Here is an 8,843-nt window from a genome sequence, read left to right as displayed (position 1 = left end):
TTCGGATTAGGAGTGAGGGTTGGGAATTGCTACACTCCCGTGCCACGTGGTACAGGGTGCTGGTAGCGGGCAGAATTTGCACGTTGCGGGGTATAGAGTGGGATACACGACATGTAGAAGCGTGTTATGTGGGTAAGGGTTCCTCTGAAGTCGCCGGAAGCTGGTGGCTTCGGCACGAGAGAAGTGTAGGTGGGGACATTTTTATTTTTCAGGCGATAAATAAAATAAAAAACGAAGCAGATTTCGCCCGTGTTGGAAGCACTAAAGTTGGGTGCTGCGCCGAATTCAAGGATAGCCGGCTCTCTTTTTTCTCTTCTACAACCCTGTTTACGTATTCATTGTTTCTTGTGGGCTGTAAGTCCTCTTCACATGTATTTACCCTTCTGAGCCCGTACGTTGTAAAAATAAAGACAAGCAGCTTCCCCTTAATATTAGCTTGAGTTGGAAGTGGCGTAGGGAGTAGATGAATGCCCCTACAGCTTAGTACGGGTTTATGAATCTGTTCCCTTCCACCGCCGCGCTGTAGTGCAGAAAACCAGACATATTTTTCGCTAGCCAGCAATCCCCACTACCTACTTTTTTATTTTTTTTCTAGAAGCCTACTGTCACTCCGCTCATTCCGCCTTTGTACCCGCCTCTCGCAAAGACCAGATAATCCTATGCTCTGGGACACCGCTGCCAGCCTCTGGTAGAGTGCTGATAAGAGAAACGTTCCTGCAGTTATAGATCGCCCGCTCAAGTCTGCGTTTGCCTGGCGTAGCCCTTTCCAACTCTCGTAGTAGACACAAAAAACGTTTGTGTTGTGTTTTCCCGCCAGTGTTCGGGACTTCTTGTGCAGCTGGCACAACGCTTTTTTCTTAAATTTTGAGTACTCTTCAGCTGTTTTTTTTATCTTTTGAAGAATGCGGGAAGACGAGAGACGTATCTGTACGTTATTTAAACAATCCGGCGTGTCGGAAACGCACTGTACCCGCCAGTGAGGTACGGAGCACCAACAATTTAAATGACGAGCACCGTTACGTAAACATTCCAGCACGCTCCCCAATTAAAGAATAGAATGGGAAAGCAAGATAAGACATTTTTAATTAGCACAGCTACACTTTTAATGAAAACACGGGCGCGTCGATGCTGATTTGAAGTTTGCCGTTCGTAGTTGCGTCCTGGCTACGAGGACACAAGCCACCAGATTTCTTTCGACAAAAGGCAGCCTTCGGGCGTTCCGCCAGTGGTTTTCTTACTTCACCTATTTCGACTGGTCACAAACTCATGTTACCCGATAAAACAACTGACCTCTTACTTCGTAGGTAGCTTGTAGTATTACCAGCTGCAGTGGCTCAGCGGCTGAGCCATTGCGTTGCTGAGCCCAAGGACATGGGTTCGATTCCCGGCCATGGCGGCCACTTTTCTGATGGAGGCAAGAAGGAAAAACGCCCGTGTGTATGATATTTCGGCGCACGTTAAAGATCCCCAGGTGGTCAAATTAATCCGGAGCCCTCCACTACGGCGCGCCTCATCGCCTGCGTTGCGTCGGTGCGTTAAACACTACAATCAATCAGACATCCGGGGACGCGTTTCTGTGCGCTTCTAGGCCGCTCTTACCGCTGTCGGTGACTGCAGTAGCACATCATCACTGTCACCTCCGAATAATCCACTTCACTTCACTTTGTTACCTTAAAGACCCCCTCCAGGCGGTATTACATAAGGGGTGGGAATTAGACACAATAAATGAAATACGTATGCAGGATGGGTATAAACACAACAGGGATAACCACTTACTGTGAAAAAAGAGGAAAGCGAGAAAATACAAATACAAACACAACTCAAATACATGTGCATTACATGCGCAGAATGGGATCAATAAGGACGCTTGAGTATTCAATGTGACAAATTTACACCATCTTCCCGCAAGGGGAACCATGGGGTAGATGCGACGCATCTTGGGTTTCCGTTGCGTTTCCGTTATGTTAGCGTGTCCATTGTTGTGTGTCCATATTTTACGCAGCATGTTCACCCCGGATGCGTCGCATCTACCCCATGGTTACCCTCGCGGGAAGATGGTGTAAATTTTATCGGGGTGGCCGGTGCTTGTTACGGTTGCGTCGACCATCGCGATAGCAGGCCTGTTAGTCTCCATTCAAATCATCGGTGGTCATCGGAGGATGTCATCGGCGGAGCGGCGGCGGAACTACTGAGCGGAGCGGCGCAGATCGGCGCGTTTTTATGCAGCGGAATGAGAGAGAGCAGCGTATAGCAGCGCATGTGCATGTGCTAATCGAGCGCAAGCTGCGCGCTAACCCGCACCCACGCACAGCTGGCACGGCGACGGAGCGAGCGCCGGCGAGCGCTAACCCGCAGATGGCGCTGCGGTGAGAGCGGCGCCAGCGCGCAGCTGGCGCGGCGAGGAGAATGGGGGAGGGATGTGGACTACGCCGGACGACGCCGGAGGGACAAGGCGAGTGAAAGAGATGCGTCGCATCTAAAAGAAACGCGTGACATTTTGTGTAAATGTAGAGTGGCACGTGAGAGTAGCAAGCTCATCGGAAAGGCCATTCCTGTCTAAGACTGCGCGAAAAAAGAATGAGGTGGCAAATGTCGTGGTATGGGCACGTGGCCGGGCAACAGGAAAAGAATGAGCAGTGCGGCGAGATACGCGGGCAGGACGCAAGATGTAGGGTGGGTGGCCGAGTGTACTGTAATAGAACTTATGGAACAAAATGAGAGTGGGAATTTGCCGGCGAGTATTAAGGTTTAAAAGAGCCTATTTTTGTTTACGGGATGACACGCTGACGTTGCATGGATATGAAGAATGAATAAATCTAGCTGCTCGATTCTGGACGGATTCCGGAGCGTTGGTTAAGCATGCTTGGTGAGTTCTTCATACAGGCGACGCGTATTCAAGTTGGGTACGAATTAAAGATTGTAGTCTAACAGTTTTACATGCGGGTGCGCGTGACGTAGGTGTCGTTTTAAAAAATTCCCCCGCACTTCCCCGAGGGGGAGAGTGTGTAAGTCCGAATGCACGGTTGTTAATTTGTGGATTAAAGAGTCGAGGAGTAGAAAGAGTATGTACAGTATACGAGGCGCGCCAACGCTAGCAGTCACTGCGAGGAGAGAGGAGGAGGAGAGCAGCGCCCGCAGTTTACGGCGAGGAGAGAGGGGAGAGGAGGAGCTGCCCGCGCGCCGGCCCGCGCTCACCGCCGGAGCGCCGTCGATGTGCGCGCCATCACGTGGCGAGCTCCGTTACTACACGCGCGCGCCGTTGCTATGCACACGCTCCCCTCCGCTCCGCGCCGTTGCTAGGGGCGAGGAGGCGCGCGCGATAACACCTGTGAGGAGCGCGGACATCGCCGGTGGACGCGTGATTCAGGGTCGCTTAAGAAGTGCATTGCACTTAAAAAACCAAGCAATCTGTTTGCTGATGATATGATGTTAGTAATATGGGCGCGCCATATTAAATCGTTACTTAAAGTGACCCCTAAGTGTTTATAACTTTTGAAATTTTCGACCAGAATGTTACCGATTTGATAAGAATAGAGGAGGGGGCTGCGGCAGCGGTGAAAAGAGAGGGATTTACAATTATTCGGGTTTAGTGTCATGAGCCAACGATTGCACCAGTCTAGCACATGGTTAATATTATCGTGAGGCGACTTGAGCAGATGTGTTAGTAATGGTACTGTATATTACACAATCGTCCGCAAACATTCGAATATTACTGGATACACGCATAGGGAGGTCGTTGATGTATATTAAGAATAATGATGGGCCGAGAACAGATCCTTGCGGGACGCCTGATGTTCCTGCCAAAGTTAAGAGTTATGGCCATAAACATTAACAAATTGGGAACGATTAGTCAGAAATCCTCGGATCCAAGTTAAAATTTTAGGGTCTAAGTTTAATTTTGAAAGTTTTAACATCAGGCGGTTATGGGGTACTTTGTCGAATGCTTTAGCGAAATCAAGAAAAATGGCTTCGTCTGTACATTATTGTCCAGGTTAGTATGCAGGTCATGAACAAATAGGGCAAGTTGGGTTTCACACAATAATTTTTTTTCTAAATCCGTCCTGTGCGTGATGAAAGAAGTTATTGGAGTCCAAGCAGAGCATGATTTCGGTGTAAATTACGTGTTCCATCAGCTTGCAAGGCACGCTTGTTAAGGAAATGGGGCGATAATTGAGCGGACATGATTTGTCACCTGATTTGAAGACTGGAAGGACCTTTCCTATTTTCCACTTGATAGGTAGTTTGCCTGTTGATAATGACTGACAGAACAACAGTCACAAATAAATGGCAGATATCTCTCTGGTGTTTTAAGTGCGAATGCACTTTATAAGCGACCCTGAATTCCGGTGACCGCCGTCCGTCCACATAGCAACAGCTGCGGGTGCGCGCGCTCCTCGTCTTCCTTGGCAACGGGGGGAGATGGGCGCGCGCTGCCTGGCCGCTGACATGGCACATACCCACGTGGGGGATTGGCCAGGAATCGGGCGTGAGAAGGGCTAATGCACCCGCTTAAAGGAGTACTGACACGAAATTTCAAAGCTGAGATCCGCTCTAGCAATCAAGTACAACGACAACACAAATAGGTGTCTGTGAATAAATGCATCTTTCTTTCTTTGTAGTTGTGTGTGTGTGTGTGTGTGTGTGATCTCTCTTTCGCGAACATTACCGAACCGCGCAAATTCAACTCGTGCATTCGCACTTTCACATTCTTCCCCTCGGGGAAATGCGGGGAATTTTTTTGTACTGTTGCAATTCTTCAGCACATACTGCAGCTTTTGCAGTTCCATTACTTTCTGAAATTTGAGCCCACGATGCGTCCGGTTTCACCAATTCATTTTAGTATTTTCCTCTAGTTACGTTGGCAGCATTATTTTATCTGCGCTTGTGTTTTTTCTTGCCTTTAATCATGGTTTTAAAAAAATTATTCCCCGAAGAAATCATGGGCTCTGCTTCGAAAATTGGTCCTTCAAACTCTGCACACAGTGCAAAGTCCAGGTCACGTTTGTTCTGTTTGTTTTTGTTTGAAAAGCAAAAGGAAAAGACAATCATGCTGTACTGTGTCGCTGGAGTGTCGTCGTTTTCTGGCCCACTCTGTCCCACTTTGCTGATGGGTGCCAGATATTTTTTTATTGATGTAAGCGCAATCGTCTTTGTAATCGTCTTTGCGCTTTATAAGCGCAATCGTCTTTTTATCATATCTTTTAACAGCGCCGTAATGAATTTACACTTCACTTCTTTTTGTTCTCACTTAAGCTGAAAGATCAACAAAAATCTTTGTTGTCAACAATTTATAATTTGCAGCACAGGATTGCAGAGCCTCAGGGACGGCCCGGGCGGCTCGGGCTGGCATGGCCCGAAAAAATTTTGGTTTAACCCCGAGTCCGGCCCAGGACCGAGAAAATGCGTGCTACCTGGCCCGAGCTCGCCAGTGCACTATGTCAGACGGCCTAGCTACGCCGCCGCTCCCAACCACAGAACAGGGGGGATGGACCCAACTGTATCAGGGCTCTGCCCTTGCGGTGTGCTGTTTTGTCGTGTGCTGGTTTGTCGCCATGCTCTTCTATCACGTGCGCTTTTGTACTGTGCTATTCTGTCACTTCTGTCACTGTGATTTTCTGTCAGGTGTGCTTTTGACGCTGTGTCCTGCTGACGCTGTGCTATTCTGTCGTGTGCTGTTTTGTCGCGTGCCCTTTTGACGCTGTGCTGTTATGTCGGTGCTCTTCTTTCGTGTGCCCTTTCGTCGCGTGCTGTTCTGTCGGTATACCGCAGCAATAGTAGAAAGAGAATGGGCCTGGCCCCGTTGCAAACGGTAACCCAAAAATGACCATTTAAGAGCCCAATTTAAAACATCCTGTAACAAAGCAAACGCTGTGCTTCGCTCTGAACAAAGAAAATATTTTCACAGCGTGCTGAGCGATTCCCGAAATAGGCCGGCCAAGACATGCCTACCATTGTTGATTACGGGGCAAAACAGCTAAACATTCCTCTGATATAATTGCCCAAAATTTTGGCGCGGCATCCCCTACCAACGATAATGAGTTTAACTGTTTTTTTTCCTCTTCTGGTGAAACTTCTTTCCTCCAGAAAGAAGTTTCACCAGAAATGCGTGTAGGTTCTGTTACTAACTGTGTCAAGTTAAAATTTAGGCAAACGGTAGTGAATTATTTGTTCTGGAATGCCCTGTTATTAAATGAGTGTCGTCATTCTAATCGATATTGGGAAAATTGAAATCTCCAAAAAGTAGGATATGCGCGGTAGAATATTTAGTAGCTAGCTGGTTGATTATATCATTTAGCTGTTTTGCAAAATCCGGGGTATTGTCAGGTGGCCGATGGCAGACACCCAGCAGAACTGTTTCCGGCACAGCGGGGCAGATTAAACAGATAATTTCGAGCTTCAAGTGAACGTTTATCATCGAACAGGATAACTGCTCATGGACAGCAATGAGTACGTGTCCGCCACGTGTTTATTTCTATATATCCTTTTGGAAAACAACAAAATCTGGCAATTCGGCTAGTACTTAATTATCTGTGACGTCATCCGTCAACCACGTTTCTGTTAGAACTAATATGTTAATGTCTGATGTCGATAGAAGATTTGGTAGTGCCTCGCGTTTCGGGAGCAAGCTGCGTATATTAGTGAAGATTACGGAGAACAAAAGACTAGCTTAGAGCGTTGTAACATTGACATGTTTAGTTTTTGTGGGACCGCGGCGCGATTGCTATGAAGTTTCTGTTACAGATGGGGTTGTTTCGCTGAAAATGTATGTTTTTTTCCAGGAAACAAGGTCTTGTAACACAGAGAGAAGGGTTCTGATTTGGTGAGGACAAATGCGACAAGGTTTTTTCGGGCTTTGCGAACGGATTTGGAAAAGTCCTCCCCGATACTGTAGTCAGTGCCTTTCAGTTTACGTCTGTTTGAGAAAATTTCCTCTTTGGTTTTTAAGAAGGGGAACTTGGCTATTATCGGCCGCTGATGATCACTCCGATGACGACCAAGGCGGTGAGCTCCTTCGATTAGTTCGGGGTAAAGAGTCAAGTTTAGATGGTCGCGGCAGTGGTTTATAATTATTTCTTCAAAATCTTGCGAATGTTTCGGACGGGTTTGTGTCAGGGAGGCTGTAAAAGATGAGGTTGATCCTTCTGGAACGATTTCCAGCGTCGTCCACTTGCGCCTCCACGTCGAAGATTTGACGGGCCATTTCGTTGGTGTTACCATTGATTGTTTCAATACCTTTCCTAACAGTTACAAGGCATTGGTAGTGAACTTCAAGATCAGTAATACGCTTAGTTAGATCAGCCATGGCTTTTTTTGTTGTTAGTAGTTCAGATTTAGATCCTTGCACTTTGGCGAGCAGTGTAGACTGACCTGCAGATAACTTTTGCAATTCGGAAAGATTACAATCAACAGGGAGGTGGTCTTGACGTGGAGAGTCATTAGGGAAAGTGTCAGGGCCGGGGTTGTACTCCACGTCCCACGACAGGAGCAAGAGAGCACGAACGACATTTACACATTCAATGGCAAGGGCAAAACAGCAATGTGGGCTCGGCAGCTGTTCCAATAAATAATTGCTATTTTAGATGCGAAGCAGCTTATGGTCGCGCCTGTTCCCTCCGCCATTGTGTGGGCGCCGTTGTGCGGCGTCCACACCCCCACTGCCCATGCCTGGCCAGGCACCGCTAATGATGATTGTGGCAGTATGCCCCTAGGGATTAGCCAACCAAAGAATCCGTCACGAGATAGCTTCGCGTTCAACGACCGTCGTCATCTTCCCGTAAGGGAACCTCCTCCCGCAACGCCCTGATGAGTGCCACGGGCAACGCCGCCGGTAACGCCACCTGCAACGCCAGCGTCACCGCCAGTGTCAGCGCCGCGGAGAAGAGGGCACAACAAGAAGAACAAGAAGAAAAAGGAACAGAACCTCCTCCTGCCGTGATCGTCCACCCGGAACAAGAAGACGCCAACCTCATCCCGAGCCAAGACTTGGTGCGCGTGATCAAACATGCGAGTTCGTGCGCGGCCGTGCGCAAGCGCCAGGACATCATGGACCAGGACGAATACAACTTGATGAGGATGACAAACGCCGAACAACATGAGCTACTGCGCGAGATCACCCACCGGCAGACGACGCCGTCAGCACCTCCGTTACGGGTCTTCTTCACCGGATCAGCCGGTTGCAGCAAGACGTTCGTCCTCCGGCTTGCCATGGACCTCTACAACCGGTACAGCAACACCGGCAACAACACCTTCTACATCGCGTTCGTCATTTGCGGGAGCACCGCAAAGGCGACTGTGGCAGTGGGAGGAACCACGGTGCACGCGGCTTTCAAGCTCTCTCGGAAGACCACCGGCCCCAACAAGGACGGAGGCCTCAGCGCCAGCGAGTTGAACACCACCGTCCGCGTGGCCTTCCGCAACGTGAAATGCGTGATCATAGACTAGGTGAGCATGATGTCTGCGGACAACCTAAACGCACTCGACTTGAGTCGACCCCATGGCTGCTTCGCATACTACTCAGGGTTCCCCTACAGGAAGATGGTGAAATTTTTTTTAGTAAAGAGGTCATATGGTACACCAACCTGCATTGCGAAGAAAAACGGGTTAGTGGACCGTGCGATGGCCACAGAGCCACAGAGCCTACAAAGATTGACCGTTGGTTGCTGAGCATTTATAGCTGTTTTCGCTGAGCTTGTCGATGACGGTGGTGGTATTACGATGACGTCGGTGATACCGTGATCTGCCGGCGGCGCAGCAGGACATCCGGAAACGTTTTCAGCACGCATGAGAAGGACGGTGTCGTTCCTAGTGCTGAGTCGCTCGCCGTACGCTGGGACATCCGATGG

The 8,843-nt window shown here is 48.9% G+C and overlaps 1 pseudogene; it reads right to left on the bottom strand.

Annotated features, from left to right (window-relative positions):
- Positions 1-6,721: 6,721 nt before the first annotated feature.
- On the bottom strand, positions 6,722-8,585 carry LOC144167799 (uncharacterized; annotated as a pseudogene).
- Positions 8,586-8,843: the final 258 nt, after the last annotated feature.

Source organism: Haemaphysalis longicornis, unplaced genomic scaffold, assembly GCF_048455015.1.
Source record: "Haemaphysalis longicornis isolate Haplotype H1 unplaced genomic scaffold, Haemaphysalis longicornis Haplotype H1 scaffold_2, whole genome shotgun sequence".
NCBI classification, from domain to species: domain Eukaryota; kingdom Metazoa; phylum Arthropoda; class Arachnida; order Ixodida; family Ixodidae; genus Haemaphysalis; species Haemaphysalis longicornis.
The sequence above is the reverse complement of the archived record's forward strand: the minus strand, read 5'-3'. Positions and strand labels throughout refer to the sequence as shown.